The sequence below is a fragment of the Periophthalmus magnuspinnatus genome, chromosome 15 (assembly GCF_009829125.3).
Source record: "Periophthalmus magnuspinnatus isolate fPerMag1 chromosome 15, fPerMag1.2.pri, whole genome shotgun sequence".
NCBI classification, from domain to species: domain Eukaryota; kingdom Metazoa; phylum Chordata; class Actinopteri; order Gobiiformes; family Gobiidae; genus Periophthalmus; species Periophthalmus magnuspinnatus.
The window spans coordinates 19077399-19099355 of record NC_047140.1 but is presented as its reverse complement, the minus strand read 5'-3'; the positions used below and the strand labels follow the sequence as shown (position 1 = coordinate 19099355).

Genomic DNA, 21957 nt, shown 5'->3' with positions numbered 1-21957 from the left:
CACTATATTTTCCCTGTACTTTTCCTACTGCCTCAAAAACAGCACAAATAAACAACCACTGCACTGACAAAAGCCTATAGTCACATCACACTTAAAATCCTGCATTTACTAAACAACACAATTAATTGGCGCAGATGAACAAAACCCAGGGCAACTCTCTAAAATATACACAACACAAATCTGCCCCAGAGACACGAGTGACAAACACAGTGTTAGTTCTGTGCATTAGAACGAACGCTCTCCTTTAAACTGTTTGATGTTGAGTTTTTACAATGGGACAAACGCACCATGGCATTTATTACAATAGGCTTGAAATTACAGGACTAAGTCAATGACACACTCACACTGTGTTTTTGCATGATCTGTTTATAAATGTGAACATATTTGATGTTAATACAATAGAGCTTTTTGTGCTCATTTCACAGTTTGTATAAGGCCGACGAGGAAGGGTTTTGTAGTTTAAAATTATTTACAAGAGTATACGGATTGAAAGATACTTAAAGGTGATTTATAACTTTAACACTTGTTATTGCTTTGCTTTGGAATCTTTCACAGTATGGCATTAAACCAGTCTATGAAGGATGGTGGTGTTGCAAGGCCAGGTTACAAGTAAGATCTGTGGAGAGATGAGCCCACTCAAAGTAAGAATGCATGTTTTTCAAGTTTTTAAGGTATTTTGCGGTAACAGCATCTGTGATTGCATATAGCCAACTTCAAGAAAGGTTTCACAGTGCACCATTAACCTGTTTAAATGGTAAAACTTATGCATTAAAATATTTGTGTTATGGGGGTCATCACAGTTCTAAAAAAAAAAAAGAAAAAAAGAAAATACAGACGACGTTTGAATTCAAGATTTTTTTTTTTTTCAAGTTTTGTTGCATGAATATTTTCAATTTTTTGTGTGAAATAATTCTGTCATAAACAGTTTGTTATGGACTCCAGGAACACTGCAGACATGAGACTTGCTTGGAGTTGCCCCGGACATGCTTTTTTCCATATGTAAGTGCCAGACAATGCATCAGTTTAATTTAAAAAAAACGTGTTGCTTCCTTTGTGAATTGCCTATAGCTTTTCCCTCAGCTTTAACCCACGTAAAAACTCACTGAACACCGCGATGCACTGATGGATAAGTCCACACATGCTCGGGGACAGTTGCAGCCACTTGGATAATATGGACCCGACGACAGGCCGTTGCCACCTGCCGATGACAAACAGGGGCGACGTGGCGTATACGTGATAGCCCACTCGCAGTAATAAATAGATGTGACCTCGACAAGCCCGCTGTTGCTCTGAGGCACGTTTGATTCGCTCAATGTTTTCCGCCGGAGCAGTAGTTCCCACATACGAGACGACCTTGACATCTCCTAAGGGCCTTTTGCACAAGCGCCACTCAATAAGGCTCAAGGTCCGTACTGTTTTTTTTCTGCATTAGCCGGACCTTTTTTGAGCAGTGTTGAAAACCAGAGCAAGAGGAGAAATACATTTGTTTAAGGAATTGCTGGATACATTCGAAATGCACCAGATGAACTGAATGAATATTTGATGTATACAAGTAAATGTTAAAATTAGGACAAAAACAGGTCTGAATCCAAAAAGGAATATCATATAAAAGTGCAACAGATGTAAACCAGGACAGGACAAATGTAAACCAGGTCTGAAACCAGTCTGAATCACCTAGGACTAAACAAGGACTAAACCAGGACTAAAAAGACAGAAGTCCACGGCTAAATCAGGACTAAACTTGGACTAAACTGGGACTAAACCTGGATTAAGTCAAAATTAAAGTAGTTGAACTAAAAAGGGCAGGGGCCTATGATTAAAGGACTGAACCAGAACTAAACCATGGGAATAAAACCAGAACATCTAGGAGTAAAGCAGGTCTAAACCGGGACTAAACCAGGACTAAACCAGGACTAAAAAGGTAGAGGTTAAGAACTCAGACTAAACAGGGACTAAACCTGGATTAAGTCAAAATTAAAGTAGTTGACCTAAAAAGGGTAAGGGTCTATGGTTAAAGGACTGAACCAGAACTAAACCATGGGACTAAAACCAGAACATCTGGGACTAAAACAAATCTAAACCAGGACTAAACCAGGACTAAACCAGGACTAAACCAGGACTAAAAAACAAGCAGGAGTCCTGAACTAAAACAGGTTTAAACTAGAACTGAACTAGAACTAAACCAGGACTACACTGGGACTAAAACCCAAACATCTAGGACTAAACCAGAATGAAGCAAGTTCTAGCAACATTCAGGGGTTTGTGATTAAACCAGGATTTGCATGACTAAACCAAAACAAAATCAACACCCCCCCAAAACTAAACCAGAACTAAACCATGACTAAACCACACCAAACCCAGAAAACATCACCATGGAAAAGACAGTCCTGAACCAGAAAACAGCTTTAAACCAGGACTTAAACTGCAAAAGTACCACCTGAAGAAGTCATTCATGGCAGTGGGTTCTGAACCATAGTTTGAGCCAGTCGGATAGTTTGATCAAAAACAAAACAACGTGGATAAAAACCTAATTTCTCTTGTCTATAATCCCAGGTTTGCGAGAATGACCTGGGATCTACAGCACCATGTTTGCCATCCTGCGGAGCACCAGAGCTAAAGGGGGAGCCAATCAGTGCTCTGCCCGCTATCAGAGAGGGGCTTGTGGGGGAAACCGCCTGTGTAAGCCTGGGAGAGTGGAGGTGAGCAAATGTTACAGCAGAAATAAGCAAGTGCAGCCAAGCACAGAGAGGGCTGATGGGCCGGAGAGCACCGCGATAAAGGCAAAGTGGATCCAGTATCTAGCTTCCCCCCCGGACACAGAGCGACCAAACACCAAACAGAAAGAGGAGATGCGAACAGGACAAGGCTATAAAGGTGTTTACTGCTCAATGCAATTACACAAATACTGAGGTAATTAACGGGCAGTGGAAGTAGGAAGTGGTGTGTGTGAGTTATGGATGAAAAGCATTTAATGGAGGGAGAATTTCACAAGTAGAAACCTTTGTGTCTCATGGCTTGTTCCTAATAACTTCAGGAAATAGCCACAGCCAGATTTTGCTATGCATCAGAAATAGTAGAAGTAGCAGAATTACCCAAATATGGCATGTATAACTGCTAATTTAACCTAAAAAGCTATCCTTAAAGGGCTATATACACATTTTTTTCCCTCCAAAATGTGTCTTCCCCTAGTACAGATATATTGTAGGGCTAGGATGCTATAAATCAGGAAGCGGGTGTTAGCATGCTAGTTATTGTTAGCTTTACCATCACAGGAAACTCCGCTCTGTTCTTTGAGAGTTGTGAAAAATAATACAGTCATCACATAAGATAAGCAAGGAACAGCTTTGGACCAACAGCTTAAAATGATCTAGTTTTGCTTTTTACATTTTTAAGACAGTAAAAGGTACAGCGTCTTTAAGGTTTAGGTATTTTATTGTCCCAAGGAAATGTTCACCTCGAGGCAGAGCTAAACACACTGCATCACAGCTTGTACAACTCGAGGCAGGATCTTGGTTAGGAGAGCTGTGGAATTATGATTATGTTAAAAACCCAGATGCTCGAAAATAACCCGCCCAGATGCATTGAGAGAACATACAAATAGGTTAAATAAGAGAAATACAGTACACAAAGACCACAGGTTTGTGCACAGAAAAAACATTTTACTAGCAAAATGTACAACTGCTGATAAAGATCATAATCATAATTGCACATAGAGTGTTTGAAGAGCCTTCACCTGCTGTCTTTACACTCGTTATTAGCTAAATTAAAGCCCCATGAGGATAGTGTGGTGGGTGCATGAATGGCTTAGTTGCAAATAAGTCCGAATGTATTTCACCAGGTCAAATAAGCAGCTTCTTATAGCAGACTTTAGCTCTAACCCTCCAGGTGTCCTCTATAACTCCTCTGTGCTCCAAAGATCCAAACCGAAGCGAATTCTCCTCATGTGCGTTTATTTGATTGTTTAAGAGCCATTTCCGGAAACCAAGTTGTGCCGCCGCCGGGAGCTGCCTTGTAACAATTATGGGGTTAAAAGGCAGTTGGCCACACAGGAGGGCATTCGCTGCTGGCAACGCCGTCCTCCGCCTCACAGGGGTCAAAGGTCACGGACTCTCCAGGAACAGTCCATTTCTCAGGGCTGTGAAGCAGGTGGAGCGGAGCCGTGTGTTTACTGAGACAGCAGAGGAGAGAGGGAGATTAGGTGAATGTGGTGAGCCCGAGTTCACCAGGAGAGCTCTGCTTTAGACTCTCAGAAGACGAACATGTGGCAGATTATATACGGACTAATTTAATCCACTGAATTGTTTATTCAATTACAAGTGTTTTTATTGCTTCATTCAAATTCCTTGAAAAACATGCACTCTCATTGTGATCGTTTTTCCACAGACCTGACCTGTACCTTGACCTGTTGTCGTCCCCTGCTTGAGATAGGTAAGTTTAATGTCATACTGTGGAAAATTCAAAACAAAGCTATGGAGACAAGCAGAAAAGTTACATTGTGCACCTTTAAAGTGATGATTCTTTGTTACTATGAGAAACGATGGTCAGTGGTCACATGTTTTATATCCCGCTTTTCCACGTTCAAGGCATTCAAAGTGCTTTACGTCAAGGAACCACTGACCCATGCACACACACATTCATACACCAGTGTACGCAGACACCAGGGGGCAGATGGATTAAGTGTCTTGCCCAAATACACAACAGCAGTATTCATTTGTGAGACCACTGTTGATCTGTCCACTTTACCAATGTCTATACTGAAACTGGGATTCAAATGGCCAGCCTTTGGATCAATGGATAAACACTTTACCAACTGAGCTACTGTCACCTACTGATCAATAGCTTTAATTGACAATCCACAAAATAAATAAATAAACAAAATAAAACATGAATTCATATTTATTGTGCTTTTCTAGACACACAAAGTTTCGCATTGGATTTGGTTCATAATTCACCACCAATAACACAATCACAGTTTCATATCCATGCATAACTTGAATTGTCTTGAACAACAAGAGGAATAAGAAACATGTTTACGTAATAAGACGATTCAGTTTGAAATTTATAATCAGTGTTAATGCCAGAACGTGGGGCCAAAAGGTTCATAGCCAAACTGGACCTTCAGCCTCTTACTATGGGTTGGTTCAACTGGAGCTGAACCCATCAGGAAGGGCTTAAGTGTGGAGGATTAGGGCTCTGAAAGGCATTCGGAGGCCCTGAATCGAACCCAGAGCCGGGGCAGGGCACATACATCCACATACAGACAGAGCGAGAGAGAGAGAGCGAACAGGGCTAACCCATAATTAAACAGCTAACCCGGGACGCTAGCACACCTGCAGGAAGGGCCCACAGCCAAAGATCCCAGCGAAGAAGCACGGAGGCGGGTAAGAGCGGGGAAACAGCTGGAGCAGAGGTGGGGGTGTGACGCTGGCGTGGTGCGTTGCCCAGGGGTAAGGTCAATCTAGCGGTCCGGAGGAACACATCAGGATTGTTTTCACTGGACCAAGAGAAAACACTGAAGGAGAGAGAGAAGGGGCAGCTGCGGACGAGCCAAAAGCTGACCCCATATTAACGCTGTGAAAGGAAGCCACGCCGCTAATGACCCACGACCTCTGACCTCACCTGAGCCCCGCCCACCAGGAAACGCAGTGAGTGGAACCGCGAGGTGCTCAGAGTTAGTGTCGGGCTAATCAGCGGGGAATTAGGCAGTGTGCAGATGTTTGAAAGTGGTTATTGCACGCTAAAACTAGAAAAAGTTATGTTTCTGTAACTCGTCTTTTGGCACGGAATAGTATGTTTTTCATAGTGTTTCCGTAGTTCTTTTATTTTGTTTTATTTGTACGCAACATTGACAAAGATTCTACGAAATTAATTCATTTTAATCTACTCATATGAACACAGCAGTTACATTGTGTTGAACCAGATGCATTGTTTTAAACCCTATTTATTCAAAACAAGAAATATAAAGGACCAAACCAAGAATAGTGATACTGCAGGTATATTTGAAATAAAGTACATATCCAAAATTGTTCCAAGTATTCCCAAAATGACCCAACGCAGTCAAAGATCTTCATGTTACTTGCTTTATGGTTGATTGAGTGCATAGACAGTACAGTTATTTACCCGTTGCTATATTTTTCCACAAATTATCTTTTAAATTTTCTTGTGAAGTTTGATTTGGAGACTTTAACTCATATTGTAGTGATTATATGAGAGACTGCTCAACTGATTCATTTGCATAACGTCATATTTTTAAAGCATCCCAACAAAACCATTTACTAGTAGCATTTTTCATTACGAGACTCTGGTATCAATTACACAGCAAATACATAATCATTACTTCCATTCATTTAAATATGTTTGATCCTGCTATCACTCCAGCCTCTCCAAACTTCTGCTGCTAGCCACTTTTCCCAATAATAACAGCTCACTGCTTCCCTAAAACATGATTTAATTCCCTCTAAATTTGGCGTGTTGCGTGTGATTGGCGTGCGGATTGGCGTGCGGTTGCAGCAGCGCACGAGGCCAACCTGTGCCCGTCCCGTAAAGCCAACCAAATCTCCGTGTCCCCAGGCCTAATTGGTCGGGACAGTTAACATCAAAGAGCAGCTTTCTATGTAATCTACCACATTCACACCGCAGAACGCCTTATATGTTCAAACAGTGTAATAAGGGTCATTCGCCAATATTTCACTTTGATCTCAAATTACAATTTTTATTTCAGGAAATTTTGCTGGTAGCGTCTTTAGCTCGGTGCACTTTCATCGCTACTTCAGTTTTGCATATTCTGTCACTGTACTGGTAAAAGATACTTCTCACTGTAGTTAAACCAGTTCTGAAAGCGTTTTTAAAGTAATTATAATTTTCTTTAATTTCTATGCTTGGCCAAATTTAAGACAACGCCAGGTCTAAATCGGACAGACGATCCATAGGTTTCAGAGTGATGAAAAATTAGCGCCGTTGCCATGGCGATCATAGCGATATCAAATGTAAAACTAAATATGATATCTTTTGAATCAGGAAAAGACCTCAATAGAGTAAATGATCGCATAAGGTATGATGCATAAAAATAAAATAAATAAAACATGCTGGAACACTTTAATCACTACTTTAGTTTAGCAAATTCTGTCACTGTACTAGTAAAAAAAACATAAATAAATAATAGTTCTCACTGTAGTTATAACAGTTCTGAAAGGTTTCTTAAAATAATTATAATTTTGGTTTATTTCTATGCTGAGCCAAATTTTGGACCACCCCACGTCTAAACAGTAACATAAATTACAGCAAAGACGTTGCCATAGCGATTATCAAATGTAAAACTAAATATTAAATCTTTTGAATTGGGAAAAGTTCTCAATAGAGGAAATGATCACGTAAGGTATGATGCATAAAAATAAAATAAATAAAACATGCTAGTACACTTTAATCACTACTTAAGTTTGGCAAATTCTGTCACTGTACTAGTAAAAAAGTAATAATAATAATAAAATAGTTCTCACTGTAGTACAGTTCTGAAAGGTTTCTTAAAGTAATTATACTTTTGGTTCATTTCTATGCTGGGCTAAATTTCGGACTACCCCAGGTCTAAACCGACCGACGATCTATAAATTAGAACATAGACTTTGCCATAGCGACTATCAAATCAAATGTAAAACTAAATATCATATCTTTAGAACTGGTAAAAGTACTAAAAAATAAAAAATAAAAAATTGGCAAAAATGTCCCTTGATGATTTTATCAATATTTTATTAATACAAATTTCTTGCATAATTTTACAAAAAAGATAATCTACTTTCATATCCACTGTACATACTGTAAACTGTTAATCACCACCACCACATAAAACAGCTCAATGCATTTTCATCTTTTTCCCTTTCCCATTTTTTTGCTATTTCAGTCGTTCAAACTCCTCCAATATAACTACTAATTATACTGACAATTATTTAAGACAACACATTTAACTTACCAACTCAACACACCAATAATACCTCTCGCTGTTGCCTTCATATCTGGTCTCCACGCGACAATCTGCTTACACAAGTGTTTGAAATCCTGTCTGTATAAAAAACCCCGCTAACGTAATGCAGCGTCTGACATGCCCCGACACCAGCCCACCCTCTGTCATTATCCCACCAGAACCTGCAGATTACTCCCTCATAGACCACCATTATGTGCAAAGTATAAAACATTTGGCATCGTAAAAGTCACCTGGGTGGAAAGTCCCGACACAGAACTGAAGATGATCATTCAGGGTTTGTTAAATTGATAGGAGCTTGTTGACTTTTGTTTATTGCTGTGCCAGTCTGGATTTCCCTTGTAAAAAAAAAAAAACCAAAAAACTGCCATAGCGATAGCCCAGAGCAGACATATGGTATTACATTAACTTAAGTAACTATTTGGGTAATTGTACTGCGAAATCTGCTTTCTTAAAGATACATTTGACTTGAGCACGTCTTCATTTTACTTACAATACTGCATTCACTAAAGTAGTAATTTTACCTGAGTGGATGTTCAAAGCAACTTCATTTTTTGGATTATATACAATTATATACAATTATGCAGTACCTTAACAACCTTAGAAGTGTTTTACTGGCACAAATGTATACTATTAATACAATGACATTTTAAGTACGGTATTTTTTAAAATTGTAATGTATATCTTTACATCTTTGTTATTAAACTGAAATTTTAATGTTCCAAAAAGTATATGACTTAATATTGTAGTAGTGCGATTTAAATTTTTTCTTATAAAATGTTTGTGTATTTTTTGCGTGCATCTAAGAACTTACCACACAAATTCTATACATTATTATATTATTCGATTTTTTATGTACTTTTTAAATGTTACTTACAGTTGCATAATCCTCCATCATAAACACTGTATTGACATAATTATTAGTCATAAAAGTGCTTTTGTTTATGAGTTTGCCGTTGCTCCTTGTTTATTCCTGTCATAAATCAAAAGTAACTCTCTCCATAAAGTACTTTTACTACTCGGGCTGCAGTCGTTTTGAAGTACGAACACGCCTGTATAGATTTTCACTGCTTTGGCACCTCTCGCTCTCTGATAAAAGTTGTGAATCGCGGCGTGTTCGGGCACTGTGCAGCTGTGTGCCCCCATCAGTTTTATAATGAGAAATCTGCCGTTGTTAGCCGTTAGCCACCAGCGCTGATGCTAAAGGATCATATGCGCTGGAAGAGGAGGCTTTATCCACTTATTAGGCTAATGTAATAGAGTCTGCTAATCCCAACGCTTCCACTGCAGAGTACAACGCACAGGCAACACGTTTGACCTACACTCTACAAAAAAGGAGACGAGAAAGTAGGATAAAACAGCTCGGGAATCGTGTAGGCTTCAAATCAGAAATGAACCTGACTGTAAAAAGCTTTAAAATATCAATGCAAACGGGGAAAACTCTCTCTTCAAATACTTCAAATTTCCGTAACTTAAGCAAAGATCGCACGTCTTGTATGGAAAGTATAAATTGAACCAAAACAAGGATCTTATATGTCTTTTTTTTCCCTTTCTTTTTACATATCTTTAACACAGTTCATTCATTCACTAGCCAACGTTAAACGAATGAATCAAATGTGTGTACTTCTGTTTGAGGAATAAGATTTGCCACAATATACAACCCCTCACGGAGCGTCGTCTGATTTTGGGTTGATTCTGAACTCCGACTCACAATAAAAACAAGGGTAACTTACATATTTTATCTTCCTGGTTATATTTTTTTTCACAGTGCATACAAATCTAACGTCTAATGTACCAGGGCACGGCAGCCTGTTCTGACAAGTCCTTCACAGTATCGCCTATAAAATGATTTTCCTCTTTTTTATTCCTTTCTGGTCTCCTCCTCCCCCTTTTCCCCCACATACCTCCCTAACTCTGCTGCAGTGGCATATTCCACGCCTCTTAAAGCCAAATTAAACCGCGGCTCTTTTATTTTAAATGAGAACAAGGCAAAAGAGCGCTGACAATCTTGATTAGTCCAGAGAGAAGGGCGGGCGAAAATTAAACGTATTAGAATATATAGAACAGAGCGCTAATGCCGTCCGCTACAATTGGTGCTAATTGGCAGATAATACGCAGGCCTTGGACGGTCTGAGGACAGGAACCAAGAACCACACTGCCCCTCGCTGTCTCTCCTCCTCTCTCTTTCTATCTTTCATTCTCTTTCTATCTTTGTTTCTCTCTGCCCCCATGTCTCCCTGTCTCTCTATCATTCTCTCCCTTTCCCCTTCTCTCTGTCGCTCCCCTTCTCTTTCTGTCTTTCTCTTTTTCTTTCTACCTTTCTCTCTCTCTACCCCCTTCTTTCTCTGTCTCTCCACCTTCTCTCTTTCTATCTTTCTCTCTCTCTGTCCCCTTCGCTCTGTCTCTCCCCTTCTCTTTTTCTGTTTTCTCCTCTCTATTTCTATCTTTCTCTCTCTGTGTCCCTCTCTCCCTGTCTCTCCCCTTTTCTCTTTCTGCCTTCCTTTCTCTATCTTTCTCTCTCTCTGCCTTCCTTCTTTCCCGGTCTCCCCCTTCTCTTGCTCTGCCCCCCCTTTCTCTGTCTCTCTCTTTTCTCTTTCTCTTTCTATCTTTCTCTCTCTTTCTGTACCCCCATCTCTCTGTCTTATCCCCTTATCTGTCTTATCCCCCTCCCTCTTTCTCCCCATCTCTTTCTTTCTTTCTACCCCCTTTCCCTATATCTCTCCCTCTTTCTTTCACACATTCTTTCTCTCTCTCTCTGTTTCTCCCCCCTCTGCATCTCTCTTTATCTCTTTCCACCCCCCTCTCTCTCTCTTTTTCTGTCACTCTCTTACTATCTGTCTTCCCTCTCTCTCTTCCTCTCCCCCAATCACCTCTCTCAGTCTCTCTCACTTTCTCTCTCACTCTCCATCTCTGTTTCACTCTCTGTCTCACCCGACTTCCCTCGCTCTGTCTTCGTTTATCTGTTTGTCTTTCTGTCCCTCCCTCTGTCTCTCTGTCCCATGCACAGTTGGGATGGGGTCAGACAGGGGGGCAGTAGCAGGAGGGTGGGGGTATAGGATTATGGCTGGTATTGTTGGCTCTTTCCATCGGAACATGACCTTGACAAAGACTTTAGTTCAACCCACTCACTCACAATCCCCCTGTCTCCATTCCACCGCAGTGTTTCCACGAACATACAGTTTAACACAGGGGTAATAGTGGTAGTTACACACGGGGGTAATAGTGGTAGTTACACACGGGGGTGACAGTGGTAGTTACACACGGGGGTAATAGTGGTAGTTACACACGGGGGTAATAGTGGTAGTTACACACGGGGGTGACAGTGGTAGTTACACACGGGGGTAATAGTGGTAGTTACACACGGGGGTAATAGTGGTAGTTACACACGGGGGTAATAGTGGTAGTTACACACGGGGGTAATAGTGGTAGTTACACACAGGGGTAATAGTGAGTTACACACAGGGGTAGTAGTAGTAGTTACACACGGGGGTAATAGTGGTAGTTCCACATACAGGGGTAATAGTGGTAGTTACATACAGGGGTAGTAGTGGTAGTTACACACGGGGGTAATAGTGGTAGTTCCACATACAGGGGTAATAGTGGTAGTTACATACAGGGGTAATAGTGGTAGTTACACACAGGGGGTAATAGTGGTAGTTACACACAGGGGGTAATAGTGGTAGTTACACACGGGGGTAATAGTGGTAGTTACATACAGGGGTAGTAGTGGTAGTTACACACAGGGGTAATAGTGGTAGTTACATACAGGGGTAATAGTGGTAGTTACACACGGGGGTAATAGTGGTAGTTCCACATACAGGGGTAATAGTGGTAGTTACATACAGGGGTAATAGTGGTAGTTACACACAGGGGGTAATAGTGGTAGTTACACACAGGGGGTAATAGTGGTAGTTACACACGGGGGTAATAGTGGTAGTTACATACAGGGGTAGTAGTGGTAGTTACACATGGGGGTAATAGTGGTAGTTACATACAGGGGTAATAGTGGTAGTTACATACAGGGGTAGTAGTGGTAGTTACACATGGGGGTAATAGTGGTAGTTACATACAGGGGTAATAGTGGTAGTTACACACGGGGGTAATAGTGGTAGTTACACACAGGGGTAATAGTGAGTTACACACAGGGGTAATAGTGGTAGTTACACACAGGGGTAATAGTGGTAGTTACACACAGGGGTAATAGTGGTAGTTACGCACAGGGGTAATAGTGGTAGTTACGCACAGGGGTAATAGTGGTAGTTACACAGACAGGGGTAATAGTGGTAGTTACACACGGGGGTAATAGTGGTAGTTACACACAGGGGTAATAGTGAGTTACACACAGGGGTAATAGTGGTAGTTACACACAGGGGTAATAGTGAGTTACACACAGGGGTAATAGTGGTAGTTACACACAGGGGTAATAGTGGTAGTTACATACGGGGGTAATAGTGAGTTACACACAGGGGTAATAGTGGTAGTTACACACAGGGGTAATAGTGGTAGTTACACACGGGGGTAATAGTGGTAGTTACACACAGGGGTAATAGTGAGTTACACACAGGGGTAATAGTGGTAGTTACACACAGGGGTAATAGTGGTAGTTACGCACGGGGGTAATAGTGGTAGTTACACACAGGGGTAATAGTGGTAGTTACGCACAGGGGTAATAGTGGTAGTTACGCACAGGGGTAATAGTGGTAGTTACACACACAGGGGTAATAGTGGTAGTTACACACGGGGGTAATAGTGGTAGTTACGCACAGGGGTAATAGTGGTAGTTACACACACAGGGGTAATAGTGGTAGTTACACACGGGGGTAATAGTGGTAGTTACACACAGGGGTAATAGTGAGTTACACACAGGGGTGATAGTGGTAGTTACACACAGGGGTAATAGTGGTAGTTACACACAGGGGTAATAGTGGTAGTTACACACAGGGGTAATAGTGGTAGTTACACACAGGGGTGATAGTGGTAGTTACACACAGGGGTAATAGTGGTAGTTACACACAGGGGTAATAGTGGTAGTTACACACAGGGGTAATAGTGGTAGTTACACACAGGGGTAATAGTGGTAGTTACACACAGGGGTGATAGTGGTAGTTACACACAGGGGTAATAGTGGTAGTTACACACAGGGGTAATAGTGGTAGTTACACACAGGGGTAATAGTGGTAGTTACACACAGGGGTAATAGTGGTAGTTACACACAGGGGTAATAGTGGTAGTTACACACAGGGGTAATAGTGGTCTAAACTTAACAGCGCTGGAAGAAGTACTCAGTTTTGTTATTTAAGTAGAAGGACAGATACTAGATTAAAAAAGTAAATACATAATAAAAATACTCATTCAAAATTATCACACAAAAATATCTGCTTAAGTGAAAATACTAGTTTAAAAATGTACTTAAAGAGTAAAAAGTAAAGGTATTTTGCACAGATTTTGAGGTCAAGGCTTCAAATGTAGTGATTTTGATTTAGATTTGTGCTGAATTTTGTTGAATCTAGCTGTTTTTATTTATTTATTAATTTTTTGGCTCAAACTATGAACGTGTTAAAAATAAACCTTCAGCCTTTTCAGCAGGTCTCAAACTATAATGAGAAATACTTTCACTTATCAGTCCTGTTCCAAAATATAGTGGAGTAAAAAGTACAGATACCTGCTCTCAAATGTAGTGAAGTAAAAGTAAAAAGTATCCACTTTAAAATGTAAGTAAAGTACAGACACCTAAAATTTCTACTTAAGCACAGTACTTCACTACTTTTACTTCGTTATATTCTGGCACTAAACCTTAGCCTATACAGTTTTTAAAGGATTGTGAGGTACCATAATAACAATACAGTGTAATTTATAAGTGTAATTTTAAATATTTTTGTTTTTGAATGAGTTTCATAAGCAAAAACAACAAAAAATATTTATATATCTTAAACTGTCCTCATCAAAAACACACCCAAAGATGTTTCAGTAATCCGTATTTTTTATTTTTTATTTTTTTAACCCAACCATCTTCAGTTTTATCAATACAATTCACATTTTGATTCTAGCTGCTTCACTCCTCAGTGCACCTGCAGCTGGTATCGCCCTCTGCTGGTGATGACACCTGTATGTTCTATGTGGAGGAACCAAGTGTTCAACAAGTAAAAATAAGACTACAATAGGCATACACATAAATTTGAACATGAACTTGTAAAATAACCTGTTCTAGCATCATTGGAAAAACCTCACACCAGCTCTACCTGTATTTCAATTTCTCAACCACGACCTACTGATACAAAGGAGTGATATCAAGAGGATTTCAGCTCACAAAATAATCATAAGAAATTAAAAATAAGCAAAATGAATTTAAGAGGTAAAGTCATTTCAAATCTATTCTTAAACAAACCTGTCTGTGTTTATGTTATAGTTCTATGTTTTTAATGAGTCAGTGTGATTTGATAAAGTGCATATACTGTAGAGGATATAAGTACATGAGACACCAGCGAGTAAACTATGGCTCGATCATGGCTAATAATTGCAAATACCTGTTAAATTGTGATGTTTCTTTTCATAATAATACAAATTTGAAATCAAGAATTTTACAAATGTCCAAAATGAGAAATATAACACATTCTCTCGACCAGCCTTACGTGTTTTTATTACAATAGATTTGTTTTTATGAAGTCACACAAAAACAACTGCTTGTCCGAATGTGCCAAAATAAACTGGCTGCCCTCCCGTTCTGTGGGAAAGCCTGTAGATGTGTTTTGAGAATAGCTCTGATAATCTGCTCCTAAGCCTTTAATTGGGAGTCAGTGCGGAGGTGGAGAGGTACAAAGAGAGGGGAGGAGGGCACGGGGGGCACGGGGGGGTATGAGGGTCCTACAGCAGAGCCCACCTGAGCCTGGACTAGTCTCACTACCTCATGCTATCTGAGGTTAAATTATAGGAGATTTATGTCAAGACACTACACTTAACTGGCTGTTACTACACCTGGATCATTCTTAATAAACGGTTTGTTCATTATGAATTAAGACTTCATAGTTCATAGTTTATTAACACTGTAAATAATGTAGTTACCAAATACTCAAGTAGTAAATATGTTGCTATATGTTGCTATATATTCCCACCATATGACCTCATTATAAAGAGAAATACACAATAGACATTTTGCTCTGAACTAAACCTGCAGTTAACAGTTATTTTATCACATGTAGATATTTCTAAATTAGCTGCAACTGCATTTTTTAACCAGTAACCAATTTCGTTAATTAAATATGCAAATGTCCTATTTTGTGTGTGTGTTTTTTTTATTTTTTTTTATGTATTTGATTATTTATTTAACAATTCAGTAATCTAACGCAGGTATCACAGTGTTTATCGTCCAGGGTAATTCGCAACAGCAGTCCCCATTTGCAGCACAGATTTAAAAAAAACAAAACAAAACTAACAAACAAACAAATAAAAGCATGTGTTGTATTTATAACTACTGTCTGAAATACGCATGTGCTAGTACTACCGCCAATAATTTCACAAATTGGTTATGTTTTCCCCCAGTTGACACTATTCACTCACTATGCACTCCCAAACATTTGTGAATTGTGCGTACTATTGCTTAAAGCCATATCCATTTAGTGAAATCCATATGCACATTTAAAATTACAGTTGAAAATACTTGTGATGCTTTGGTATTTGTGTAAACAGTGCAGTCTCTGGCACATAAAGAAGCCCTCCTCCTCTCCTCTGGGCCGGTCCGATTAGCTCTCCCTTTCACTCGAGTCCTTGGCTGTGAACGCTCTCATGGCTAACAGGCTAAAGAGCTAACCACCTCTTATGCTACATCCGACAGAGACCCACTTATATTTGAACATTTCCCTCCATTTGCATGAAAAAAGGACCCGGCAAAACTGTAACTTGTGAACTGATCAAAAGCCCTTTGACACTGGAGAGGCGCCTGGGGGACGGTGGCCTTGGAGGTTCAAAAAGCAGCAGTGGTTTTATTCTCTGGAGTCTGGACCAGGTCTGCACTTGAGTCCAGATCTAAGCGGTCTAGAGCGGGGTCCCATTCACGCACATTCCTAAGGAGCGCTGTGGACGCCCCTCTCCTCACACACACACACACACACACACACCCCCACCACACACACACCCCCACACACACACTTAGTCTTTCATGTCCCGAGTGTTTAGGTGTGCTATTGTACTCAGTGGACCAATATTGTTACGCCAAAAATAATAAAAAAAACATTTAACCGCTCAAATATTTCAATTTTATTTATTTTTTTCATGTTAAATCATTATATTAAGTGTATGTAACTAAGACTAAAGTAAATGCAGTTTGTTATGTTTTTGTACTCTGCTTACACTCTAAAAAATAAATGTTAAAATACTTACGTTAACTAAGTTTGACTGGTAGTTTTCTGTGTTATCTAAACTCAACAATTGCAGTTATGTCATATAATTTGTTATGTTTGTCTTTATTTGGATTTTTCTACATTTTAAACAGCGCGCCCACGAAAAAGAGTCAGAGTATTCTCATTGGCCTCTCATTGCAGAAATAAAAATAAGTAAAATTTTAAAAATAATAATAAAAAATACAATTATTGCACAGACAAATATATAATATAACTTGCACATTTATGTATGGTATATTTATAATTATTTGTAAGCAATTATAAAAAAAGTAAAATAAATAAATAAATCATAATAATAATACAAAAAATTATACAACAAAATATTACAATTATTATATATATATTTTTTTCTATTTTTCGTTTTTTTTTATTAATTTGTTATAATTTCTTATTAATCCAAAATAACCACAGCATAACTAGCATATTCCTATCTTTATAACAGCAAGCCATTTCAGGATTGCTTTCGTTGGAGCAATGAAGGAACGCACGCTCCAAATCGTGAAACTAAAGTCAAGTATCGCTCCGCAAGGGAAAATAAATGTCCCATAATAAGGGATAATAGGGTCATGTCCATCACACACACACGCACACACACACACACACACACAGACACACACAGACACACACAGACACTTGTGGAATCTAACCCTCAACTCCTATCCCTCATTTGTTAACATTTATATAAAACATCATTAATTGTCCCGAACTGACTTTCTACACCGTTGTACACACACGCACACACACACACACACACACACACACACTTGGGTGAATACTGGGACAAATGACCCCTCAAAGTGTGGAGCAGGCGATAAGAAGGTCCTGTTTGTTTTCGTTTCCAGGTCGGAGCGATGGGGGAGTTTAGTTTAGTTTTGTATGGGGAGAGAAGTTGGTTTTGGGAGCACGGGTTTGGGGACTTGCGGGACACACGCTGCAGACCGGAGCCGTCCCGGGACAGGCTCGGATCTCTGCGAACGGCCCACCCAAACGCCAGAACGAATTCAAGGAAATTATGAGTTTAAACAGCAATTATGAGTGTTTTTGAATCGAATAAAAATGAAATTCAATCTGATGTCTGTTATAAATGTTTGTGACAGTTCAATATCTTTTTTTTTTTTTTTTTTTTTTTGAGTCAAATGGGGTAATGCGCAGTTCAATCTTTTTGTAATAATGATAAAAATACGAAATATTTTAACAAATCATTTATGCATCTTCATCTACAATATATTTAAGGAAAAAAACAACTAAAAATCTCAACAAATCAGACTTTCTAAGGGAAAAAAACCCACAAACACTTCACACTGTAAAACTAAAATGGCCTTGTTGATTGTATTTATTTTCTTAGTCATTTCTAGGTTTGATAAAAACATGAATATTTAGAACTAAAACATACTTTGTGTACATAAGTTGCGATGCTAAATCTGCTTATATAGAAATGCTGTGATGTTGTTAGCGTTAGCCCCATATCCTAAACATATTATTGGATTATTGCACCGATCTTGGATAAACCTGTCCCAAGTGCCACCTCCTCCTCCGCAGCTCCGTGTGACTCAGCTGGTTTCACTTACACATCCACAGACGGGACAGAGGCGAGGGGGGGGTGGGGGGGTGGGGGGGTCACCGGGTCACACCATGACCTCATCAAATTAGCCCCAACCCGGCGAGGTGTTTAGCACGAGTTAAAACAAGTAATCTGAAGGGCATTAAATGCAAATGCCGCGGCCAGATGCCCACTTCAAACGCGGCAAGGGACAGAAACCCACCCCTCGGCCCCCATGTTACCCCCCTGTGCCCCCCCCCCCTCCGGCCTGTTCACATGAGGGGCTGTTAAAATCACAATGAGGGTCTGTCAAGCCAACCAGGTGCAACACATTTGAAGAAAAGTGTGTGATAAGTTTGAGAGAACAAAAGTGTGCCTCAGAGAATAGATATCTTTTACTGTTAACTGCGTTTGAGTTTCATTTTTGACCTTTGGAAATCAAGGAGCAGATTGTGTCAGGGTCACACAGGAGTAAAGGAGACACTGCCATGTGCTGCGGGGAGAGGAGAGACGGGACTGCAAAAATGAAAAGAACAACAAAAACAAACCTGCAAAAAATAAAAAAACGAAAAAAACAAAACACACAAACCTGCAAACATGAAAAACGACCATCCACAAACTTGCACCAATTTTAAAAATCCCATAAACTTGCAAAAAAAAACAACAACCAAAAAACCCCAAAAGCCCCACAAACCTGCAAATATGAAAAAAACAATCAAACCTACAAAAATGAAAAAACCACAAACCTTAAAAAACTGAAAAAAAACAAACAAACCAGCGAAATGAAAAAAAAAAAAAACCCACAAGCCTGCAAAAATGAAAAAAATAAAATAAAATAAACCTGCAAAAATGAAAAGAAAAACAAAACAAAAACAACACAAACCTACAAAAAAAAAAGAAAGCAGAAATGTTTAATTTTTGCAAGTTTGATTTGATTTTTCTTTATAAATGTAATTGGGAGAACAAATAACCTGAAGTAAAGTGAAGTAAAACAAACTGATGAATTAGTTCTCGGGAAGAAATCTGATACCTGACTATTTGTTATATATCTATATCTATATCTATCTATCTATATCTATCTATCAATCTATCTATCTATCTATCTATCTATCTATCTATCTATCTATCTATCTATCTATCTATCTATCTATCTATCTATCTATCTATCTATCTATCTATCTATCTATCTATCTATATATATATATATCTATCTATCTATCTATCTATCTATCTATCTATCTATCTATCTATCTATCTATCTATCTATCTATCTATCTATATATATATATATATATATATATATATATATATATATATATATATATATATGCGTGTGTGTGTGACTTTATACTATTCTCACTAAATGATCGTATTTACTCATTTCAGGTGAATTTTGTACAAATAGATCATTTTGTTTGTAAGTGTCATATAAATGTCATATATATCATGAAGTCAAATAATTCTGGGCAGTAAATGAACTAAATAAAAGCTGATCGAAATATCTCAAATTTAGAATCAGAATTAAGTCATTTTTACTGAGCAGACGGGTTTTTTTGGCAGTTCGATGTTTTGAGGTCAGGAGTGACTGTGCCCCCCAGACAGCGACTGGACACCAACATGTGCAAATACACACCTGTGGAGAGAGGGAGAGAGGGAGAGAGGGAGGTGAAGAGGGAGAGAGAGAGAGAGAGAGAGAGAAATGAGTGAAAGAGAGAAAGAAAACAAGAGAGAGATAGATGGAAGGAATGAGAGAGGGAAGGAGAAGAGAGAGTAGTGGGGGATGAGAGAGAGAGGGGGGGGGATGAGAGGAGGGAGAGAGGGAACTGATGGTAGAGCCAGAGAGAGAAAAGAGTGAGAGGAGAGAAAGTTGTAAAAGAGAAAGTGAGAGATGGAAGGAATGAAAGAGGGAGAGAGAAGAGAGAGAGATAGGGAGGGAGGGAGAGGAGACAGAAAGAGAGGGAGGGAAAGCATGAGAATAAGAGATAGAGTTAAATAGAAAAGGAGAGAGAGAAGCAGGAGCCACAGAGAGAGAAAAGGGAGAGGGGGAGAGATACAGCGTGGAAGACTGAATGTAAAGAAAGGAGACAGAGAGAAACAAGAGAGCTAGAGAGAAACACAAGGGAAAAAGTGAGGGAGGAAAAGAGAGAGGAAGAGCAAGAGAACGAGTGGGAGAGAGATGAGGGGTATAACGGGGGAGAGGGTGGTGGTTGGGGTGTAGTTTGTGGGTTAAAGCAGTGCCCCGCGGCCTCCACCTGCACAGACCTCCACTGTGGAGCCCTGAAAAGCCCCAGTCACAGCTCCGAGCAGCACAGAGGCAGAGTTTAGACAGTTGTGCGCAGATGTTAGCGGTCCCACTCGGAGCTGCTACCAAAATATTGACTTCATGTTCCTCCTCATTAGAACACCCTCATTAAATGCTGGATAATTACAGGTACCACAGTGCAGTCTTTAAAGCATCTGGGGGACATTTCCGCCAATCAGCACCACTCCGGCTCCTTCTAATCACCTGTGAAATGCTTAATGGACTCTTAGCTTCGTCATTGGTTCCTTTGTTATTCAAGTAATCAGGGCTATTGTTTTCATGAGCGCACCTGTTTAAAGCCGAGGAGATGTTCTAATGTAAGCTGTGTTCACACTTGGTTTAGTCCTGGTCTGGTCCCGGTTTAGCCCTGGTCTGATCCCAGTTTATTCCTGGTTTAGTCCTGTTTTAGATCTGGTTTAGTCCTGTTTAGTCTTGGTATAGTCCTGGTTTAGTCCTTGTTTAGTCCTGCCTTAGTCCAGTTTAGTCCTGGTTTATTACTGTTTAGTCCTGGTTTAGTCCTGGTCCGATCCTGTTTAGTCCTGCTTTAGTCCCAGTTTAGTCCCATTTAGTACTGTTTCATCCTGGTTTAGTCCTGGTTTAGTCATGTTTTGTTCTAGTTTAGTCCTGTTTAGTCCTAGTTTAGTCCTGGTTTAGTCCTGTTTAGTACTGTTTTAGTCCCATTTAGTCCTGTTTAGTCCTGGTTTAGTCCTAGTTTATTCCTGGTTTAGTCACATTTAGTCCTGGTTTAGTCCTGTTTTAGATCTGGTTTAGTCCTGTTTAGTCTTGGTATAGTCCTGGTTTAGTCCTTGTTTAGTCCTGCCTTAGTCCAGTTTAGTCCTGGTTTATTCCTGTTTAGTCCTGGTTTAGTCCTGGTCCGATCCTGTTTAGTCCTGCTTTAGTCCCAGTTTAGTCCCATTTAGTACTGTTTCATCCTGGTTTAGTCATGGTTTAGGCATGTTTTGTTCTAGTTTAGTCCTGTTTGACCTAGTTTAGTCCTGGTTTAGTCATGTTTTGTTCTAGTTTAGTCCTGTTTAGTCCTAGTTTAGTCCTAGTTTAGTCCTGGTTTAGTCCTGTTTAGTCCTGTTTTAGTCCCATTTAGTCCTGTTTAGTCCTGGTGTAGTCCTAGTTTATTCCTGGTTTAGTCACATTTAGTCCTGGTTTAGTCTTGTTTGTCCCAATTTAGTCCTGGTTTAGTCCTGTTTGACCTAGTTTAGTCCTGTTTAGTCCTTGTTTAGTCCTGGTTTAGTCCTGTTAAGTCCTAGTTTATTCCTGGTTTAGTCCTGTTTGACCTAGTGTAGTCCTGGTTTAGTCCTGTTTGACCTAGTTTAGTCCTGTTTAGTCCTTGTTTAGTCCTGGTTTAGTCCTGTTTGACTTAGTTTAGTCCTGGTTTAGACCTGTTAAAATCTTGCTAATCATTGAAACTATTAGAAGAAGAGAACATAACTGGACGTTTGGTCAAGTCAAAGCGAAGGATAGTGTCTTTGAAAATGCATATTATTATTTGTGGTCATGCGAGTGCTCATTCATATGCAGGGAGAGGGAGAGAGAAGGAGAGAGGGAGCACAGCTGTTGAGGAGGAATGCAGCGGGCTAAAAGACGACATTGTAGGAGAGCGCTGACCTGCCAATCAAATCTGTCTTATTAAATTTGTTTAAGCTGTAAAAGCATTTTCAAAAAACCCAACAACTCCACTCATGTCATGTGTGTTTCTCAGGATCGCTGTTTTTTAGACCAAAGCTTCCAAATAAGA

General features: G+C 39.7%; 1 protein-coding gene across 1 annotated transcript in view; it reads left to right on the top strand.

Annotated features, from left to right (window-relative positions):
* The first annotated feature begins 9336 nt into the window (after nt 1-9336).
* Nucleotides 9337-21957, top strand: part of prdx3 (peroxiredoxin 3) — a 254629-nt gene continuing 242008 nt past the window's right edge. The window contains exon 1 of the mRNA XM_055227066.1: nt 9337-9345. The gene's annotated coding sequence lies outside the window, so the exon portion shown is untranslated. The remainder of the gene's footprint in view (nt 9346-21957) is intronic.